The sequence below is a fragment of the Camellia sinensis genome, chromosome 6 (assembly GCF_055761805.1).
Source record: "Camellia sinensis isolate YWXY chromosome 6, ASM5576180v1, whole genome shotgun sequence".
NCBI lineage: Eukaryota > Viridiplantae > Streptophyta > Magnoliopsida > Ericales > Theaceae > Camellia > Camellia sinensis.
This window is the reverse complement of record NC_138966.1, coordinates 45,063,609-45,085,801: the sequence shown is the minus strand read 5'-3', so window position 1 is coordinate 45,085,801 and position 22,193 is coordinate 45,063,609. Positions and strand designations below refer to the sequence as shown.

Here is a 22,193-nt window from a genome sequence, read left to right as displayed (position 1 = left end):
GCCCTTCGTGACTTTTGAATATGTCATGAGGTGAAGAATTTGATGTTTTTCTACTTTGGTATATTGCTTATGGTCATGTATGATTCGACCTTAAGGGACATCATTGGGAAAGTGGTTAGTTTTGAATTAAGTGACATAAGGGCGAAGGGAAGATCATTTAGTTCTACACCTCTGCTATATATTAGCTATCGACAACCCACATCGATCTGTATAGGATGTGATTGAGTGTGAATATACTGCAAGATTTGAGAGGGTCAAATATGCTCTTTGAGGGATTCGAGATGTTTTGGAACTGTGTAACTAGATGGGTCTGGGGTACATGAGACACTAGTTTTGTTATCTTTGGATTGATGTCTCTATTCTGACTCATTTCGAGTTTCTATTATAGAGCTCCCACATACAGATGTTCTCAACGGTCGAACAGTCCATTAGCTAGTATGAGTTTGTTCTAAATTTGGCCAGATTGAGATGGAAATGCAGTTGCGTTATGCCAACCCATGTACGAATGGGAGATATTGGTAAACGAGTCAGGTTTTAGACCCGGATTTGGGCGTGTAGTGGCCTAGGTCAATTTAACCAGACTCTTTTTCTTTTTGGTTGGGACACGGGTTGTCCCAAGTGACACAGACCTTTTGAGCTGTTTGGGAGCCTTGGGAATGTGTTGGAAGGACTGCTAGGCAGCAGCCCAGGACTATTGAGAATACCTAGTCGCGCTCGCGACCAGTGAGGTCGCGCCCGCGATAGGCCTTGCTAGAAGTCACGCCCACGAGTGGGCCGCGACTAGTCTGTAACCAAAAGTGGCTCTCAGGTCCCTTGGCCTGGAGCACAGTGCATTGCCCACGATAGGTCACGATCGGAGGCCGCAACATGCATGGTCACGCTCGCAACCAGGCTAGTTGGCAAGTTCGCGGCTACGGTCTGGCCTTCGCGACCACGGTCTGTCTTTCTATATAAGGTGCCAAAAACGAAAAATATCTATTTTTCTTGGTTTTATCTTCTCTCTCTCTCTCTCTCTCTCTCTCTCTCTCTTCTTCGCCAGTTTCATCATTTTCAAGCTTTCAAGCTTGGTTTTCATCTATTTTTACCCACTTTCTACCCCTAGTCCCTTATACCAAAATGTAGAGCTCGGTGAGGGCTTTCATTTAACTTGAGCGGATCGTCTTTTCATCGCCGGCGATTTTTCTGGCCTGTCTCCTCTTTGCCTCAAGAGGTAGGGTCTATTTCCTTAACTTAATATAAGTTCGGTAGCTTATTTGTGGCGTATTTTGTTCTTTATATTTTGTAGTCATTTGGTTGATTTGGAATTTTATTTTGGGTTTGAGGGTTTAGTGAAATTTGGGGGTTGTTGGGCTATAGTTTTGCTAGTACAGCTTTTTTTGGTATACAAAATTGCATATGGATTTTTAAAAGTGGAAAAGCCCCAATTTGTAGAAAAACCCTAAATGATATTATTTTTGGAAGTTGGATTGAATTTTGGTAAATGGTTTGGTTGGAAAGAGATGGAAAGGAATTGGTTGTAGGATTTTGAAAACAAGTGTCATTACTCCTTTGGAAAAAATATATCTATATTGGTATTTTTTAATTATTGCATTAGAGATAACTGTTTTGGCTATCGGTAGAGGATAGCATTGCCGTGTATTAGAAATTGCATGTGGATTAGGTAAACCAGAATGTTATAAAATCATACATCTCATGTGCATGTTATGGATTTTGAAACAGATTTTGGAACCGGAACTGTGTATTTTCGAAAAGGTTGTTTTGGAAATTCTCATGTTATGTTTTAAGAATACTTGCTTCATTTTGAAAGTCATATTTTGGATCACATGTATTGTACTATTGAAAAGGGTAAATAAAATGGAAAAGCTGTAGGGGGTGTTAAAACAGATTTAAGTTGGCCTGTGTGTCCATGGTGCAAGACCTAAAGTTGCGCGATAGGTGTCGAGCCTTCCGGTTAGTACCGGTAAAAATGACCTTGTGACTTGTGTAGTTACTCGTATGAACACTAGCCCTAGAGATTTACTCATTTTATTTATTATCATTTGGATTTGAAGCAAGATGTTTTGAAAATGGTTTTAGCAATGTATTTGCTTTTGTTTAGTGATGTACTCACATTTGATTTAGCAATGTATTTGCTAGTTGGCATTGAGATGCCTGGATTGGTTTTGGAAAGGGATTTTATATCAAACTGATGTTTTGAACTAGGAAAACGTTTTGTATAAATGAAAGGTTTTGGTAACTGGAAAGAAAAGATTTTGTTGAGAATCAGATGGATTTGAAAATACATTTGGGCATATTGTATATATGTATTGCATCATGATCATTTATGCCGGTGAAGCATGTTTAGTTCTTGAAATACTCTCTACTAGGCTTTATGCTCACCTTACGTGACTGAAAATGTTTTTCAGGTGTGCATGTGTGGATGTGGACTGAGGTGTAAAGTTGTATTCGGAATCGTATAGGGTGGTTCTGTTACTTGTAGGCCATAGGCCATTTATGTTATTTATTTGGCCATGTGCCATTCTTGTGAAGGTTACACCCTTTGTGCATGATATAAGCCTCTAGGCATTTCACTTTAATTTATAACATCTTTGTATGTTTTAATTACAGAACATCCATTCAACTTAGATGTTGAATGTATGAAATCGGATAAACACATGTATTTTGTGACTATTATATACATTTGCATAAGAGTTGTTACCTATTGTTTATTGTTGGACGGTTTATTCATGTGTGTTGGACCGTGTAAATCCGGGGCGTGACAGAGTGCCCATGGTGGCATGACCCATGACCTATGTAAGACCCATCTAAATTTAATTTGAATTTAAATTCAAAGCTATCCTAAGAGATAAGGATAGCTTACCATCTCATCTTATCTGAGATAAGGATGGGTGGTTGGTTACCTATATCTCTATTTATTAAACTTATCAATATACATATTATTATGGGAGTGAAGAGTAGGGGAAGTACAACGTAATATTGTGGGTAAAATGTATGTGCTTTCAATCTCTCTGAAGAACACAAGCCTTTGTGTTGTGAGTTGTGTGGGTGTTGCTTGCATTGTAGTATCACTCCACTGTTGGGATTCCAATTGGTGATTTGAAGGAACGTGATTCACTCAGCAAGTTCATTATTTTCGGATTCAAGCTATTCAAGTATGGATTGAATTCGTTAATCTTCCGTGTATAAATATTCCTATAAAAAGAAAGGATTTTGATTAACAAACTCTTTTCTTAACACCCTCAGGTTATGAAGTTTGTTTTTGAAATCTCAGCAAGAAAATTCAAATCATAGCTTTAATGGAGTTTTGGGTAGTATATATCAATGAAATACATCAGTGAAAGGTAAGAAAATGGAGGTTTATATCTCACTTTGTATTTTCTCTCAATTTTGACAAAACAAACTCTTTCTTTTATCAAAGCTTAGAATTCTCTCTAATAAAAAATTTCACCCCCCTTTTCATAGCTCTAATGGTCTTCTCATATAGGTAATTTGAAGAAAGCTCTCTTAGTGGAGAAGGTGGAAGACAAGAGTGGAAGACAATGTATAGTGGAGGTTAATGACAAAGTATAATAGAGGATAAAGAGAATGTATAATGGAGGATAAAGAGAGATTAATATGTATGAAATTTGGTATGAAGAAATATCTGGAAAATGGACATGTGGACAAAATAAGTTTTCGAACGCATCTAAAACAATTTGGCCAAAACAGGTGAAGGTTGGGATTAAAACTTAAATCTAATTTTTTTGCTAAGAAATTCATAAAATAGGATATTTCAATTTTCATCATCAAGTGTTCGGAAGAAAACGCCCAAGTCTTAAGGCCGGTCAAAAATAGGGTGTCTACATGGGGCCTTTTGCCTGTGTTCACAGCTACCATCTTTTCTAATGAGGCCTTTGAACATTTTTATCATCCCTGCCTATAGTTTGTTGTCCCCTTGTGTCTGGTGTAAGGTTTTTGGATCTTTTGGTGTAGTTATTGTTCTTGGAGCCGTGTGCTTGAGCTGCTGTCTTTGGCTCCTTGAGTGTGTTTTTTTTTTTTTTTTTTTTGCTTGTGTATTCTGTATAGTTGGTTAGTGCCTACGGTATGCCCTTGCAATTGTGTAAATCTTCTTGTGTTTATTTTTTGACCTATCTACCCAAAAAATCAAGTGATGTTTGGAATGTGAGAAAATAGGCGAGAAAGAACAAGAACATGCAAGAAAATGAAGTAACTACTACAAAAATGGAAGGCTTATACAAGCCATCTACTAATCAAAGAAAACAAATAAAACTACAGTAGATATAGTGTTAAGAGAGAAAATACTAAGAAAATGAGAATTCACATCACATGTCAATCTTATGGAGGGGAAACAAATCCCCTCCTCTATCACCAGACCCAAATCACATTATAATCAATGAATATAAATCAATACATGATGTTTGGCTAGAGAGAAAAGAAAAGAAAATGGGAGAAAAGTCTAGAGATTACCTAAATGAATGAGATAGGACTCTATTGCTTTCAATCTTCCTCTTCTAATCTCCCTCAAGCCTCTAAAGTTGCTTCCAATTCTCCAACAAAAGCCTCCATTGATGAAAGCTTAAAGGTGTATCTATAGGTGTATGTATAGAGAGAGAGTATTTGAAGAGTTGGAGAGTGTTCAAGAGTCTCCAAAGATCAAGAGTCCCCAATTTAATAATCTCAAGGGGGTTTTATAGCCCAAGGGTGTAGACAACTCATTTTTGACTGACCTTAAGATTTGGGCACTCCATGAAGTGCTCTCAATGATGAAAACAGAGATCATTTCAAGCAACAAATCAAGGATGAAGAGAAAACAAACCTTTCTACACCCATTTTGGTCAAAAAGTTTTATGGACCTTCAAAACCAATTTTCAAAAATGTTTTTAAAGGTGAATACTACCTTCCCATTCATTTTGGCCATTCTTGGCATTATGTTTTCCAAAATGATTGATCTATTTGTCATAAAAAAAAGGGGGGGGAAACTTTCTAACAAAATTGGTCGAACAACACTTGATCGACCGTGCAGCTTTTGAGAAAAGCGATGGACAACTTCGGTCAAGATGAGCACATCCAGATAAATTCAATCTGGGTAAGCACACCTAGATTGTTTTTCTCTATCCAAACAACGTTTGGAGGAAACAAGACGGACAACTTTCGGGTGGCCGAACAAGTGTTATTCGGCGAAAACTTTTTGACATCAACCAAATAGATTTCTCATGAGGTGTCTCCTAGCATCTTGGGATATGCCATCCGGATCCTAGGGCATCAAAGGGCATATTCCAAGCCCCCCAAACCTATTTAAACACCTCTCTTTGGGGAAATAAGGGTTCCTGGGTTCGAAATTCTTGATTTCCATTTCCTAGAATTCTAATTCTCAATTCTATTCTCTTATTTGATTAGTTAATTAGGCAATTTGATCAATTGATAAAATCTAATCAAGCTAATTAACTAATTTGAGTTAGAGTTGTTGAGAGTTGGACATTGAGATTTACACCTATTCTCTACACCTGGATTATTCTTTTCATTCCTTTGCTTGGAGACTTGGAGCTAGAGATCTTTGTTGGCTAGAGGGAGCTTGAATTGGAGTTTGTGATTAGCTCGGGCCCTATCCCTACTGGCTTAGAGGTAATCCTTACTTCCATTCTTGAACTTATTGCATCTTTTACCTCTTTTTCTTTATTGTTGGAGTTTTATTGAGATCTTGAGATCATTATCAATTGAGTTGTTAGTAACTTAGTTGGATTCTCTCTTCTTTTTCCCATTATATAGTGACTTTGGCTGAGTCTGAATTTCTTTTATTGTTGTTGTTGGTAACTTAGTTGGATTCTCTCATCCTCTACCTCTTTTTGTAGTTAGTGGAGGCCTATATAATGACTTTGGCCAAGTCTGAATTGTTTTTTCATGATTTATCATGGATTAGAAGCCCATGCACGACTTCCTTTATGAGAAAGGACCTGATCTCCTCTCTCGAACATCTTTTACATGGATTTGAGTAGTTTATACTCATTTTCATGAGTATGAGGAGGAGAATCCCTCTCTTCTCATTAGAGTATCCCCTTTTTTCGTTATTTTAATTGATTTTTGTTAATACAGAAGCCCAAGCAGGGTTTCCTCCGCGAGAATAGATTGAATCTCCCTTCTCGTTGCTATTTCATGAATTTGGGTAGTCTATACCCCTTTTCATGTGTTAGAGGGTGAGAATATTTCTATCCTCGTTGGAGCCTTCTTTATTTTCCTGCTTTATGGATTATTGATGATGTAGAAACCTAGGCACGGTTTCCTCCACAAGGATAAGTTGGTCCTAGCTTCTGGAAACATTTTATCATGGATTCAAATAGTCTATATTCATTTCCATGCGTATGAGGGTTAGGACCTCCTTATCCTCGCTGAAGTATTTATTTTTAGTTATGATAGTTATAATGCTTGTCATGTACGTTGGAATGGGTTTCTCTTCTCTGTAGCCTCACTCTTTTCCTCCTTTTAAAATTTATCTTTGTTGCTTTAAGTATCTTACTTTGTCATCGTGACATCCATGTGTTTAGATCATGCATCTGCACTCAGACCATTGTACCCTGATCGTTATGTGGTATGTATCTCTTGATGATTCATATCGTAGGATTCATCTCATCAATGTAGTTACATTTTATAGATTATTGCATCTAAGATCATGCATATTTCTAACTAGTCGTCTTTTGTTTCACTTGGTTGGATTACCCGATAAGTCTCTTTTCCATTTTCCTTTGCACATCATTTAGTCTCACATGGTGCAGAGAAGTACTCGGTGAGTCTTTCTTCTTCCTATTGCATCATGTGTGTGTTTGCTTATTATGTCTAGCATGATACCATGAGGCTACGGGCCTACGTGTTACATCTTTATGATTGCTTATTGTATGGAGGCCTTATTGCCTAAGTTGGGGTGATTCTGATCTCTTTGCGTGTTAGTCATCTCGCTCTTTTCCTGAGATTTCTGCTTTCAAACTCTTTTCAAACGGCGAGAAACTAGAATATTCCAACGTATGTGATTTGGTCTATACTTGTCTTGTAGTGGCTTGAGCGAAGACCCGACCCTTTTTGCCTTTTCCGTTGGAACATGTTGTTTCAATTGGCTTTGACCTTACCTTGTTGAGTTTGGACCATGGAACACCTTGGGATAGCTTCAAAACAGCAACTCAACAGTGCTGACTTTGCTTGTTCACGCCCACGAACATTGTTATCGTGCCCACGATGGGTCAAGATCAAAAACCACTTTTAGGTTTGTTGGCCTAGAGGAGTTTCATTGCCCATGATGGCCCGCGATGGATGACTGCGACAAGCATGGTCGTGCTCGCAAATGTATAGACCGCAGCGGCGATTAAGTGTTAGACTGCGCCCGCGATGGTGTTTGTGCATCAAAAAGTCATTTTTTAGATCTTTTCTCTCTTCTCTCTCTCTCTCTCTCTCTCTTTCTCTCTCTCTCTCTCCTAGTTGCCATTTTTTACCCTTTAAGCTCTTCAAGCTTGGGTTTCATTTATTTATAATCATTTTTTACCCCTAGTTCCATATACCAAAACGTAGAGCTCAATGAGGGCTTTTATTTAATCTGCGCGGATCGTAGTTTCACCGCCATTGGATTTTCAGTTTTTTTCCTCTTCGCTTCAAGAGGTAGGGATTTCCTTGCTCCTTTTCAACACCTCATAATAGATAGACATGTAGTAGTTTTTATCGCATTAAAAACATGCTTTCTATGAGATTTTCTAAAAGCATTATTTTGAGGGTTAGGGTTTGGTGTTTTGGGAGTTTTAATCTTGTGTGGTTATTGATTTGGGAAATTAAGTGTTCATTGGGCATGTTTAGGATATTGGAATAGTAAATCCCTAATTGTTATAATTTGTTTTGAGAAAAGGAACCTATTTGTATTGTGTTTGTATTGGGATTTTGATAATTTAAAATGGGTGTTGGCTCTTGTTATGAGTACTGGTGTTTTAGAATAACGAGAATTGGTTTTAAAACCAAATGAAAATTGTAAACTCTTTTGTTTAAAAAAAAAAAATGAAATGAGTGGAGGAAATGTGATTGTAAAATGAGAGTTTTGGTAAGTTGTTGTGAGAGTTAGGGATTTGGAGTAACGGGGTTTGTGTTTGAAACCAAAGAGACATTTTGTAAAAACTCTATTTTGAATTGAGAAAAGGAGACAGTTTATTCCACGGGTTAAATGTTGTCATTGTTAAGTATATGGCTTTATGGGAATATTGTCTCTAGAGGTTTGTTCCTTGGCTATCGGTAGAGGATGATATTGTTTGTAGCTAAATCGGTTATGTGTGTTAAGATCTAGGAAAATTTTGGAATTTCTATTTCTCATTCATGTGAGAGACTAGAAATGTTTCTTTTCTAGCAAATCTGAATTTTTTTCTTTTTTCAGACATCATAAAAAAATTTAGATTATTAGAGTGTCCAAATTGGGTATGAGTGTCGGACACAAATCCAACACCTTTACATGTGTCATATCCAGTGGACATAGGTACTTTGGTGGAACTATAAGAGTCTATGTAACAGACAAAAACCTTTAAGAGAAGCGAAAAGAAGGCTATGATAAATGGCTCTTAAGTAGAGCCAGTTTATGCTCGTCTTCTCTGTTCTGCATCCTCTGAGTAATAATGCCTGGTGGTGTTGATGTGGAGTTTTCTTTTTGTTCAATTGCCTTACTCATATTCAAATTCACTTTTAGGTCCTATTATACTAGAAAACCCTAAAAATAAAAATTATAAATATTAAAAAAAATTCACACAAAAAAGAAAAAAAGAAAAGAAGCAGCTAGAAAGTAGAATTTAAATTTTTTTTTTAAAAAATACATTCTTCTAGATTAGACAGATTTGAAAAGTAAAACTTTTGACAAAAATTTAGAAGAATTTTACTAAAAACAAAATAGTTCAGAATAAAGCTTTGCCAAACAGAGAAAGAATAATTGCTGAAATTGCTTGAATAAAAAATTTCATGCTTATATAGATTTCATCTTGATCATGCTCTTGGGATGCAGGACTTCAATACGAAACTGTCTGATTTTGGATTGGCCAAGGCTTCCACTCAAGTGATGGGTACTCACGGCTATGCAGCACCCGAATATGTTGCTACAGGTACATCAACTGCCCTTCCAAAGTACTCGTCTTTGCTCGCTTTGCTATTCTCGATTATCTTGTTGATTTGTAAAGGTAATGGCTAGGAAGCACGGATACTTCTAAAAGGGAGTTGTATCCATATCATATATTTGTGTTGGATATTGATACTCGCAAATACGTATCCGATGCTTGATTTCAATTTGAGAAGTATCCGATACTTTTTAGACACTGTAAGTCACACATCTAAGCTATTATAAAGTTGAAATTGAAATAATTTTTTGCATAATATTAGAGCATAATTGTTAGAATAAATACAAGAATAATTTCTCAATATTTTCTATTTCTTTCCAAATAAACAAATAGTGAGATTGAAGTATGTAGACACCCCATTTTTGACCGTCCTCAAGACTTGGACGTCACTGTTTGAACACACGGTGATCTTCCATGTTTGTGTTCGTTTGGAGTTCCCGGAGGCCTCGGCTCGCGCGCCTTGCCTCAGGATCTCCGAACTTGACCGTTTAGTGTCTGGTTTTGCACCAAACACTTGCATCTTGCCTTTGAGAGGCAAGGTGGGGTTTGTAGACCATCCCCACCCATCACCGGCAGTGGCTAGATGCCACCGGCTGGTTTTTGCTGCCACCGGCAATATGGTTTGCCGGCCGGCACTCTTTGTTGCCGGTCAGCACTATTTTGTGCCGGTCGGCACTTTTTTTGGCCAAGATGGCATTTTTTGCCGGCCGATTGCTGTTCATCTGCTTTTGCAGATATTTTTAGACAGCTGTATGGCTTTTGCTCCCCTCCATAGGGATCTCCCTCTTGCAAAGCTTGTCTTGTAAGCTTTACAAGAGGCATATAGAGAGAAGCTCTCTCTAAGGCAAAAGAAGGGCTTTAGACATTTTTGGAGAGAGGAAAAATACAGAGGAGAGCTCTGGTTTTCTAGGGTTAGGGTTAGACATACACAACCTATCTCTCTTTCCCTCTCATTTTGCACACTAGGTGTTTTGTGTCTCACTATTGCACACAAACACCTAGTGTTTCACCTTCCTCTTGGAGCTGAGGTTCTAAAGAGTGTGTTTTGAAGTTTTGGTGTTGGATTCAAGCCAAAGGAGGCCATTGGAGCATCATTGTTGAAGAGGACTACAAGGGTGAGAAACTAGTCCCTTTTTCCCCCATTCTTGCATTGTTTTTTCACCTGTCTTAGAGCTGTTTTTGTGATTATTGTATAACATAAAAAAGTTCTTTTTTTAAGCCCTCTTTATTGTTTATTAAGAGTGTTTTGTTGTTTGAGGGGTTTTGACCACCCTTAGGCCTCAAAAGGCCTCATTTTGAGCCATTTTGTGTTAGCTCCGGGATTTTGGTGTTGAGGTCTCTTCACCACTGAAATCTTGAGGGATTTCAGTGGTGAAGATGATGCTTTGAAGTCCCAAGAAGGAGAGGGCCACCCCCTCTCCTTGTTGTCCTTGAAAGGGACACATTTTGGCCTCTTAAGGAAGCCTATGCTTGAGTGTGTGTTGGGCATATTTGGTTTGTTTTTCATGCTTATATATCCATGATATAACATGATTTCAAGTTGGTTTTGGAACTCCATGCATGTTTAGCATAGTTGCCATGTAATGCCTTATTTGTGCCTTAACATGTCCTAGGTTGTTAGCCTTTGTTGGAGCATGTTTTAGGCTTGTATTTGTGAAGATTATGTGCTTATTTTGCCATGTTTTAGCTCTGTCCATAATCGCTTGGGTTGATATTTGCATGCATTATATAGCTTCTTTGTATTTGGGCTTGTTGGCCTTGAGTAAGTGCATGTGTAGCATGCCATCTTTGCATTGTTTTGATGATTTGGAATCATCCTACATGCCATTTCAGTCCCATTTCCATGCTTGTTTGATTGCCTTGCATGTCTCTTTAATGCTTTGAAAGCATGTGTTGCAATGCTCCATGTTTTGACCATGGTGTATGCCTTTGTATTCGGGCCATTTAGATGCCATCTAAGTAGTCCTTTAGCTTTGTTTTAACATGCTAAAACTCTTATTTTAGTCCCTCTTTGCATGCCATGTTTGGTCTTGTTAAGTGTAGTTCAATGCCTCATTGATTTGCTTTGAACACTTAGGCCATTTGGTGCATGCTTGGCTTGATTTGTTGCTTGATTTGGCACCATATATTAGCATGATTTCAAAGCTTATAATGCATGCTAATTGTTCATGTTTGTCCCTTTCAAGTGTGCTTGAATGTTGCTTGATTTGTGCTTAAGTGTTGGTCCTTATGTGCATTTGTGTGTATGCCATTTAGCCTTCACTCTTTAGCACTTTTGGCCACTGTTTTAGGCCTTATTAGAGCTGCCTAATTCATGTATAAGTCCATCTTGCCATCCATTTGCATTGCCATATGTATGCTTGCATGATCGCATAAGTGTTTTGCCATGCCGTGTTGCATCCTTAGCTTGTATGCCTAGGTTGCATTGCATCTTGCATGCATTCCTTGTCCCTTGACTTGAGTGATAGGGATTGGGAGTTTTGTTTGATTGGTTTGCATTGCATTTGAAACCAAAGTTGCATACTTGGTTCTTTGGGCCATCATGCATAGAAATGCGTGATTGGTGGTCCGAGAACCGAGGCACATGTCCCTTTGAGTTATCACAATGATAAGAGACATGGTTGATGCATACATGCCTTGAAATATGCTGCCATGCCTTGTTTTGCCCTCTGTTGCTGTGAGTTGCAGGTTCTGCAGGAATACTCTGCCGACCGGCAGTGTAATGTGCCGACCGGCACCATTTTCTCTGCCGACAGCTTCAACTTTGTGCCGATGGCCATACAACACTGCCGGTGGAAATTTCAATCAGCCGGTGATGATCCCCTCTGTCCAAGGATGCAGTCCTGAGGCTTTGACAGCCTCCAGAGGAGGAAAGGAAGGAAAACAGAGGCAGCTTGCGCATGGCGGCGCATTTCCCGAGGCGTTTTCCCGCTTTATTTAATTTATTCAATTTGTTAATTAAATTAGTTAATTTGTAATATTAATTAGCTGGTGTAGTTAATTAATTTGTATTATTATTTTGGTCCCTCCGAGCGAGGGCAAATCTGTAATAAGTGTGCGTGAGTGTGTGTATGTCTTCCAACCTCACGTCTTTCTTCCCTTTTATTTACCTGCTTACGATGGTAGATTAGGGCACGTTTAATTTAGCATACCTTATGCTATGCACGTGTGCATCCATGCATTTGTATTACATGCATTAGGCTCGGTACATCATGCTAACCGCATTTGTTTTTCAAATCAAAAACTGAATATGTGATAATTGTGCATTTTCACATGACATGTCTAGGATTAGCCGAGCCTATTCTAGTAACATTTCGTATGCAATGCATTAGGCACTTCACATGGACTTGGATCATGCATGTTTGCTAACAAGTTCTTTGTTTTGGCACGGAGTACTATGTAAGTATTTCCGCTTTAGCATATCACATGAGTGTGAATATTGCCATGACAGCATGCTTAACATGTGGCTAGATGCTTATGTGTTAAACTGTTTTGAGTGCCTGTGGGTGAAGGTTGGATTGTTTGAGTTGGAAAAACTCGTTGAAATCCGTATTTTAGCCTACTTGCGAGTAGCAAATTCCAAAGCATTTTCAAAACGAACGGATATGCAATGTTTATTTCCAAATTAGGCAATCTAGTCTATACTTGTTTGCTGTGCGCATAACATAGTAATTCTAGGCTAATAATTGGTTTTAGAACACGTAAAGTTTTCAAAAAAGGATATCACGGTTAGTAGAGGCCGGTCTTCGGACCAGGCGAAAGGGGGTGCTCATAGCTGACCTTCCCCGATCGTACCCAAGCTCCCGAGCCGAGACAACTCCGGTGATGACGGACATGTGGCCTTTGGCACCGAGTCAGGGTTTCCTAAATTCTCCCATAAAAAATATTTAGGTGGCGACTCTGTATCTGGCAAAGCAGTCCATGTTTGGCACTACTTTTTCAAAAATCTGTTTCTCAAAACGATTTGCCAGATTTGGACTCTTTGGTTCAGATTTAGAACCGCGACACAAAAATCGAGAGTCCGAACTGTAGCGTGAGGTCCCCCCCTTTCGCGGGCATGTTACAAAGTAGTATTCTACTTTTTCAGATTTTATCAAATTAACATATACACTTGAGCATACTATTGACTTCTAAACTAATTCGTAAATAATAGTTTCTCACTCACTATTATTTGAGCTCATGTATAATATAATACTAAAATTATAATTTTTTTTATCGTATCCTAGCCATATCTGTATATTACTTTTTAAAATTTTGTTACGTTGTCATATTTGTATCCCATATCCGTATTCATGTTGCATGGGGTAATGGTAAACAATAATGTTAGGTATCATGAAAGCAATGTTATGAAAAGTTTTCATGAAGATTCTCCACCCTTGGATTAGATTATAGTGTTTGTAGTGTTTTATTATATGTTATGCATTCACCCTTGGATTAGTTTCATGAAATTTTTCATGATATTTATTTCATGATACGTATCTGTACTAAAGCGCTTGCTGATGCACAGGTCGGTTGTCTGCAAAAAGTGATGTATACAACTTCGGGGTTGTTTTGCTGGAACTATTATCCGAACATCGTGCTATCGACAAATCAAAGGCAGCCGTGGAGCAGAACCTAGTGGACTGGGCAAAGCCGTATTTGGGCGACAAACAAAAATTATTCAGAATAATGGACACAAAGTTGGAGGGTCAGTACAAAAAAAGGCGTCCGGATCCTCTAGAGTTATTCTCTAGAGTGATCTCCTGAAGTGGATGATCGGACGGCTGTGGATGATCGGACGGCTGTGCTTAAGCCTCATCAAAACGATGTCGTTTTGGTGAGGATTTTCCACAAAAAAAAAAAAAAAAAAAAAATCAGCATTTTCGATTTCAAAATTCCCCCTAGGCTGAAGAGGTATATCAGACGAGCGGGAAGAAGCAGAGCCATGAAAGAATGAGAGAGGGAAGAAGAGTTAGAGAGGCTGCTCAGTTTGTTCTTTGTTTCGTTACCCTCTGTTTGGTTACCTGGAAAATGAAGAAAAAGAAAGGAAACACCAACATTGTTGTCTTACTCACTCAGTTGAAATGTTCACACATCAACTGTTTGATAATTTGCTCCTTCGAACTGTGCACATATCACGCCCAATCCTACCTTAGTTTCACTATTTGTTCTAGTCCATTAGCTGTTAAATGAACTCTTCATAGCTCTGCAAAGTGAAACAAGAATTAATAAGTCTTTGGAGTGAAAGGAGAACAATGTTCAATGTTGTATTATTGTAATACAACATTAATACACTACTTATAATACATTAATACACTACTTGTTGTATTTGGAACAATGTTCTGTTTATAATACACTACTTATTAAAAACACATTAATCCTTTAAGCCATCTATTGCTCAAGGATGAGCAAGAAAATTCCTCAATGCTCTTTCTTTTGTATTATTGTAACCAGATTTCATGGGCAGAACATACAGGAATCATAATGGTTTGTAAAACTGTAAGTTTTGACTTAAACAAACCAATGTAAATTTAAGCTGAAAGTCCTCACACCATTCAAAATTCTATTCTAAGTTGCTCAAATAGAAAAATATTAAAAATGAATAAAATGGTTTAAATGAATCCAATAAATGGTTTTTCAAAAAAAAAAAAACACCAGAAAGGAGGAAACCAAAAATTAAGTCACCACTCACCCGCTCCCAAAATTATCAAACTAGTCAAACAACTGAGCCACCGCTTCCCAACAAAAGTAAGTAGTCAAGCCAACTGAACCACATTCAGTCTTCCACATTTCAGCTTCTCATGTTCAGAGAAAGGAGGACAATATACTCCTGCCACCAATATTTTGAAGAATAACCTAATATGAAGTTGATTAAGCAATCTGCAAGCTAAAAAAGTATTCAACTTTCATGCATAATTTGTTTGAAGAATAAGAAAATAAGTGTAACAAATGTGACTTGCTTTTATGTTAATGACATGTTTATGCAATACTGGAAATAAACATTATGATTATACAGACCGCATGTAAGAAATACTGGTTGTAGACATCCAGAAGCTCAAGATACTAACATATCCATCCAGTAACAGATCATAAAGAAATAAAAAGAGTTTCAATTAGAAAGAATCAGGAATGACAAGGTTCTATTACAGCCACTATCAAAGACATACTTCTGAACTTGTTAAATTCTAGCAGTCTGTAATGTGCATATACAGACAACTATATGATCCTCAACTTTGACTACCCTGGAACCAGTATCTGCTAGACTGCTACCAGTTTTCTAAACAAGTATACAAATTCTAATCAAACCAACCTAATTTACAATTGGGCCAACTATTAATCCGTCACACGAGAAAATGAATTTGCTCACACACTTTTGGAGTGTGCGAACAATATATAATTTTTGATAATTTTGTTGAATAAAAATATACAACTTTTGATTGATACAATACAGTGGGCCATATATTCAAAAAATATATATTGACCCTATCTAAAAATATAAACTTCACTAGGATTGAGCTGTTATACTGTGATAACTTGACTTTCCTAACACACTTGTTAATAACTTGTTTTTTATGCAGAAAAAAAAAATGGCTTCATCTTCTATTGATAATACGAACTTAAGATTAAAGCCAAGGTTTTGTAATTGTGGAAGAATAGCTTCCGTGCGTATTGTACGAACCAATGCGAATGGAAATAAAGGACATGTCTATTTTGTTTGCCCAAGAAAATACGTAAGTACCTGTTATATAAATGAATCTGTTACTTTTTCCAAATTTCATTTGTCCTTTATTAATTAATTGATTCTTGTCCATTATAGGATTCGAACGACCACTGCAATTACTTCAGGTGGTTCGCAGATGATGACGAGGACGACATTACCTCATCAATCCGTGCCAATGCTGACGACGACGACATTACTTCAAGGCTTGGTGAGCATGATAGAAGGCTTCAAAGGATTGAGAACATCTTGAAGGCAGTGACTTATGTCATCGTATTTTGTGTATTTTTGTACTTTTTCATGTAAATGACTCAGTTCTTAGGTTTTTGAACATCCTATGAATGTAATCTACTTTTCTACTTGTTTTGTAATTTTTTTTGGGTGCTTCAAATTCTGAAGGTTTGCAAAAACAAGTGTGTAACAGGTTTATTTGAGATGAAATGTTGAATGAACAGTTTGTCAAATCTATTGAATTATGTTGGTTGCTTAACAATGTGTATTATATGTGATGGTTTGGAAATGTTGAATGTTATATAACAGGTTTCTGAAATGTTGAATAATGTTGAATGTTGAACTGTTGAAAATGTTGAATGTTGTATAACAGGTTTCTGAAATCTATTGAAAATGTTGAAATGTTGAAATGTTGAATGTTGTATAACAGGTTGTTGTATTATATGAAATGTTCAATGTTGTATAACATGTTTCTAAAATCTGCAACAGTTTAAAAATCTACAACAATGAAATGTTCAATGTTATATGAAATGTTCAATGTTGTATAGCAGGTTTCCTAAAGCAGAATTTTAAAATCTGCAACAGTTTAAAAATCTGCAGCATTATAAAAGCTTATTCTAAGTCTTGCCTAGCATCATCCACACAGAATTTAAATCTGCAAACAGAATTGAAGCAAAAATTCTGTCAAGTATTTCAGCAAAAAATTGTATTGCCTTGCATCATCCAGACAGAATTTAAGTAAGAATTTAAGCATTATAAAAGCAGAATTTTAATCCATCAAAGGTGCAAACAGAGATACTGCAACTCTAACTCTATTTCAGCAAAAAATTCTACAACAGTTTAACTAAATTTCAGCAACATTTCATCAACTCTATTTCAACAACATTTGAGCATTATTCAAGCAAAAAATCTGCAATAGTTTAACTCTATTTCAGCAACATTTCAACTCTATTTCAGCAATTTTTTAGCAACAAATTCAGCAACATTTTAACTCCATTACAGCAACATTTCAACAACAATTTCAGCAACATTTCATCAACTCTATTTCAGCAACATTTGAGCATTATTCAAGCAAAAAATGTGCAACAGTTTAACTCTATTTCAGCAATATTTCAACTCTATTTCAGGAATTTTTCAGCAACAAATTCAGGAACATTTTAACTCAATTACAGCAACATTTCAGCAACAGTTTCATGAAAGGTTTTCAATATTACATATCCAACAAAAAATTCACAAAAATTCCCAAAACAAAATAACGCTAAGATGTTGACGTGTGATCCATATGCCCATGCCCACGCCCACGCCCATGCCCACGACCACGAGCATATAGTACCTACAAAAAAAATAAAATAATATTACATCAAAGGAACCATAAAATAAATTGTAACTTTAAATGAATGAATGACAAAATAAAAGAGGAAAGGTGAAAAATAAATTACTTCACTACATGCGGAACTATTTGAGGCTTGCGAGTGATAACTACTTGCATTGTTAAGCAATGCTTGATAGGTTCCATGGACGGAATACATCGATGACATGGAAAAATGCATATTGTGATGAGAAAAACTTGGCTGCAACAATAACAAACACATATCAATTTCAAATGATAATAGTCACCTACAAATCTCTACTAAAACTTCTTATTAAACTAACTTACATCATAGGTGGGATACATGAATTGAGACAAAGAAGCTCTAACTTCAGGAACACTCGGTGAGAATGGAGGAAGTTGAGGAGCACTTGAAAATAAAGGAGCCGACTGATGAAATAAGGGAGGTGCTTTAGGAGCACTTGCCGAAATAAGGGAGGAGTTTGAGGAGTAACAGACATGGAAGTTTGGGAAGCATTATATGAACTTGTTTTATTTTTCTTTGCCAACGCAAGCTCCAAACCACCTTTTATCCACCTTCGTCCCTTGCTAGTGCACTCTCTTCTCTTGAGTCCTTTTGCTTGAACTACATTTTTATCCGCTACACCATCCACTTCAAAGCTTTCGGGGGGGCTTTCTTCTTGAATAGTATCTGAACAAGGCATATTGAATTTTGCGCTTAACATGGTTTCAATGTCTGCAATTAATTCATCCACTTTCTCAACCGTCAAATTATATGTTTCCTCACTTTCAGAAGCTCTACACGCTACTGATCTGAATATTGCCATCAATGACCTATAACGTGAAGTTTGATGCAATCTTACATCAACTTGAATATCATGTCCACACCTATCTTTCACATTTTCAGATCTTGCTTTTTTAGTCCATCTCTTCAGAATATATTGTGAAGGAATCTCTTTGAATTTGAGTCTTTCTCTAAGGATCTTCAAACAATGACTACACAAAATGCCCTTCATTTCAAACTTCCTACAACTGCAAGTGACTAAATCATCACACTCCTGTCTCACCTTCCTCACCTTTATACCATCACTATCAAGAACCGTATAAACAGTACTCTCACCATCATTTTCAATTTCTTCAATGTTTACTTCTAGGGACTTGACATACTCATCCTGAAATTCTTCAAAAATTTAATTTGTGTAAACATCTGCAGCTTGCTTCATAATCTTCACTTTAATATTCACCCTTGGCAACTTTTGGCATAGAGCATATTCGGCTTGTAACTCTTTGTACCTCTTCTCAGACAGAACTCGATCAAAATGCATGAAAAATTGCATTAAGTTATGATCAGACTAAATGAAATCCTTCAAGAAAGCATTAAAGGATTCACTAAGTTGGTGCTACTCATGCCCGCACCCCATGCATTTCTAACATATGGCCAACCCCATTTTTCCTTCACCCAGAATGTTAACTTCAACCAATGATTATCTCTTACTTCATACTTGTCAAGCATTTCCTCCCATTTTAACGTAAACTCTTCCTCATCCTCAATGTCGTACATAAACGTGGATAAAACACTCTTCATCCCCTTATCCTTCACCGCCGCCTTATCCTTGAAGATAGAATTTGCATGCCTTAATGCATTTTGCATCAAATGCCAAGTGCAAAGGCGATGGGTTGTGTTAGGCATGACAATAGGTATGGCCTTAGCCATTGCAGCATCCTGATCCGTAAAAATTATTTTTGGAGCCTTACTTGACATTGCCTCCAAGAATCTTCTAAAAAGCCATACAAAAGAATCGGCGGTCTCATCATACATCAAAGCTGCACCAAATATCACAGTTTCCCTATGATGGTTAAATCCAACAAAAGACGCAAATGGTCTATGTGCACTATTTAACTTGTAAGTAGTGTCGAAAGTCACAACATCACCAAATTGCCCATAATCCATGATCATCTGAGCATCGGCCCAAAATATGTTTGTAATCTGCTCCTCGTTATCTAATTGGACCGAGTAAAAAAAAGATGGATCCTCCAATGATTTGTCACGAAAATATTGCAAAATGCTACATGCCTCCCCATATGCTAAACTGTTTTGCCTCTTCATTCTCAAATAATTTTTTTGGTCCAGTTTTGTGAACCCAAGTGACTCCCTTCCACCAACTTCATTACCCATGAGCTCAAATGCAGCATTAAGACGGATTCCAGATTTTTCAGCAAAATCTATTTCGGTTGCCTGTGATGCAGATATCTTCCTTTGGGATGGTAACATATGCGTACATTCTGTTGGTACAAAGATATGATTATGTTGTTCAACAAAATCACTAACAAAAAATTTCTGCATATTCCTATCCCACTTAATAACAAGTCGGGCTTGACAACCAATCCTCACTTCCTGCCTAGGATTTTTTGTTAATGGATCTCGCTTGTCGACAACCCGAAATCCCTCCTTATTACAAACAAATTGCCTTGAAGTGATTTGCCCCTCTTTGCTCTTGTTTACATAACCCCTTCTAATACTGAAGCCCAACCTTCCTCCATAACTATTATAGAAATCATATACTTCTTGTTCTGTATCAAATGTCATGCGAACTCTAGGCTTCCAATCACACTCACCCCCGTCATTCTCATGATTGTTAGGTTCCATATCAATGTGCCAAGTCACTTAAAAAATAAAGAAGTGCTCAATATTAGCATAAAAACTGTACATTATGTTTGCAAAATAATACAAACTAAATAAGATAATCAACGAATAACAAACTGAATAATACAAACTAAATTATGGTCTTTGTTATGTACCACAGTGTGGTTTTAAGATGTTCACTACAGCAGGTATTCAGAAGAAAAAAATTATAAATGAGTCCTTTGAAGCATTCATGCACTATATGTTGCTTAATATACATGACCATCCAGCGTTTGCACTCTTAGGTAATATGTTGTCAATTTTAATTTGTGACCTTGTGTTCTAATAACTGTACAATAATACAAAGCCCTGGGTTACTTGCTTTGCAGCATTGATCAGTCTAATTTTGTGTTTTGCATGATTGAGGAATTAATATCAAATCCCTAAGGATTGCTAAAATTTAATTCATGAATGCCGTTTTAGTAACCCAAGTTTTAAAGGATATCAAGCAACAAGGGGGCTTTGATTGGATTGTGGAAATTTAATTAGTTGCATGAGAATACTATAAGCAGCTGGATTTGGAAGTTTTTAATCTCGACTGTTCTTAATATATATATATATATATATATCTAAACTATTGTTCTAAATAATCAACACAGATATTGCAAGTTTTCATGGTATTGATGGTTATCGTTTTGAGAAAACAATCAAACTAAACTATTTTTCAGCTAAAGAAGCAGTTATACTGAAACACCAATTCTGCTTATGTGCTCAACAAGAAATCTATGAACAATAGCTTCGTCTGTCAACAAGTAAGAATCCAGATTCAAGTATAGGATCAGGTCCTGTTTTGGTCCACCTAACCCAGAACTCAACATTGGCATATATCTTGATAGTTCAAACCCCCTACCACTTGAGGCTCCATTTCGATACATGGATTTGAAATGAATGGATTTAATGGATTTAATACAGGGATTGAACAATATTCAGCACAACACAGATATTGCAAAAAAAAAATTATGTTCTCAACCATAGGGCTATCATCTGGGATTGATTTCGAGGAGACCAAAAAAAACAAAATCGAACTTAAAACATATATTTAAACATTCTAAATACCTATATCTTCTTCAATTGGTTGGAACAGGGGCGATGGCCACGGCGGCGGCAGGACAATGGAACGGCACGACGGCGGCGACAGCGGGGCGACTGCCACGGTGGGGCGACGGGATGCACGAAGCAGCAACCTCTCTACTCTTCTTCGATCTCTCGTTCTTTCGTTGTTTTGCTTCTTCCCGCCATCTGTATTCGTGTTCTTCAACCTGGGGGAATTTTGAAATCGAAAATGCTGAATTTTTTTATTTTTTTTTTTTTGGGAAAATCCTCACCAAAACGACGTCGTTTTGGTGAGGCTTAAGCACAGTCGTCCGATCATCCACTTCAGGAGATCACTCTAGAGAATAACTCTAGAGGATCCGGACGCCAAAAAAAGGAGCTTATGCAGCTGCTACAGTTGCCTTACAGTGTTTAAGCACCGAGCCCAAACTCCGACCACGAATGGCAGAGGTCTTAGCGACACTAGAACAGCTTCAAGCTCCCAAAAACGTAGCCAAACACACCCAACCAGAGCATCGGACTGTTTCTAAATCTATTGGTAAGTCAGCAGCAAGACATCATCGGTCACCCATGAATCCGACACTGTTAGCATCCCCATTGCCGCCCTGCTGGCAGTCACCGCATGTACGTTGAGCATATGTGCATGCCGTGTTTCTGGGTATTTTAGTGTAAATTTTTTTTCTTCAGCTTTAACATTTTGTTGTTTATATAAAATGTTGTAGGGGAATGTTTTCTTTTTCAGTTTCATCTGTGCCTGAAATTGTTTGCTTCTTCTCATTTTGTTTTTGTTATTTAAATTTTATTTTATTTTTTTCATCAAAACGGAAACATTAGTAAAATTCTTATATTTTCATTGAAACACACAGTAACACATTGAAATATACAAAACAATGACTTGTTTGAACACCCACAAATTTAAATACAAATTTAGAAATGAAAAAGAAAATAAAGAAAAAATAAATTTATTTATATATCTTTCACTTTTTAAAAAAAAAAATTCTATTTAAATTCATGATTAATGATCAAAACTCAGCTGAATGGATTTTTTTATTTTTTTATTTCTTGGTTGCTTCATTCATA

The 22,193-nt window shown here is 37.0% G+C and overlaps 1 pseudogene across 1 annotated transcript; it reads right to left on the bottom strand.

Moving 5' to 3' along the window:
* Positions 1 to 17,193: 17,193 nt before the first annotated feature.
* Positions 17,194 to 20,477, bottom strand: LOC114273465 (protein FAR1-RELATED SEQUENCE 5 pseudogene; annotated as a pseudogene). The gene is made up of 3 exons (XR_014331659.1): positions 17,705 to 20,477; positions 17,487 to 17,618; positions 17,194 to 17,380 (listed from the first exon to the last, which is right to left on the bottom strand). The product of XR_014331659.1 is annotated as a protein FAR1-RELATED SEQUENCE 5 pseudogene (transcript).
* Positions 20,478 to 22,193: the final 1,716 nt, after the last annotated feature.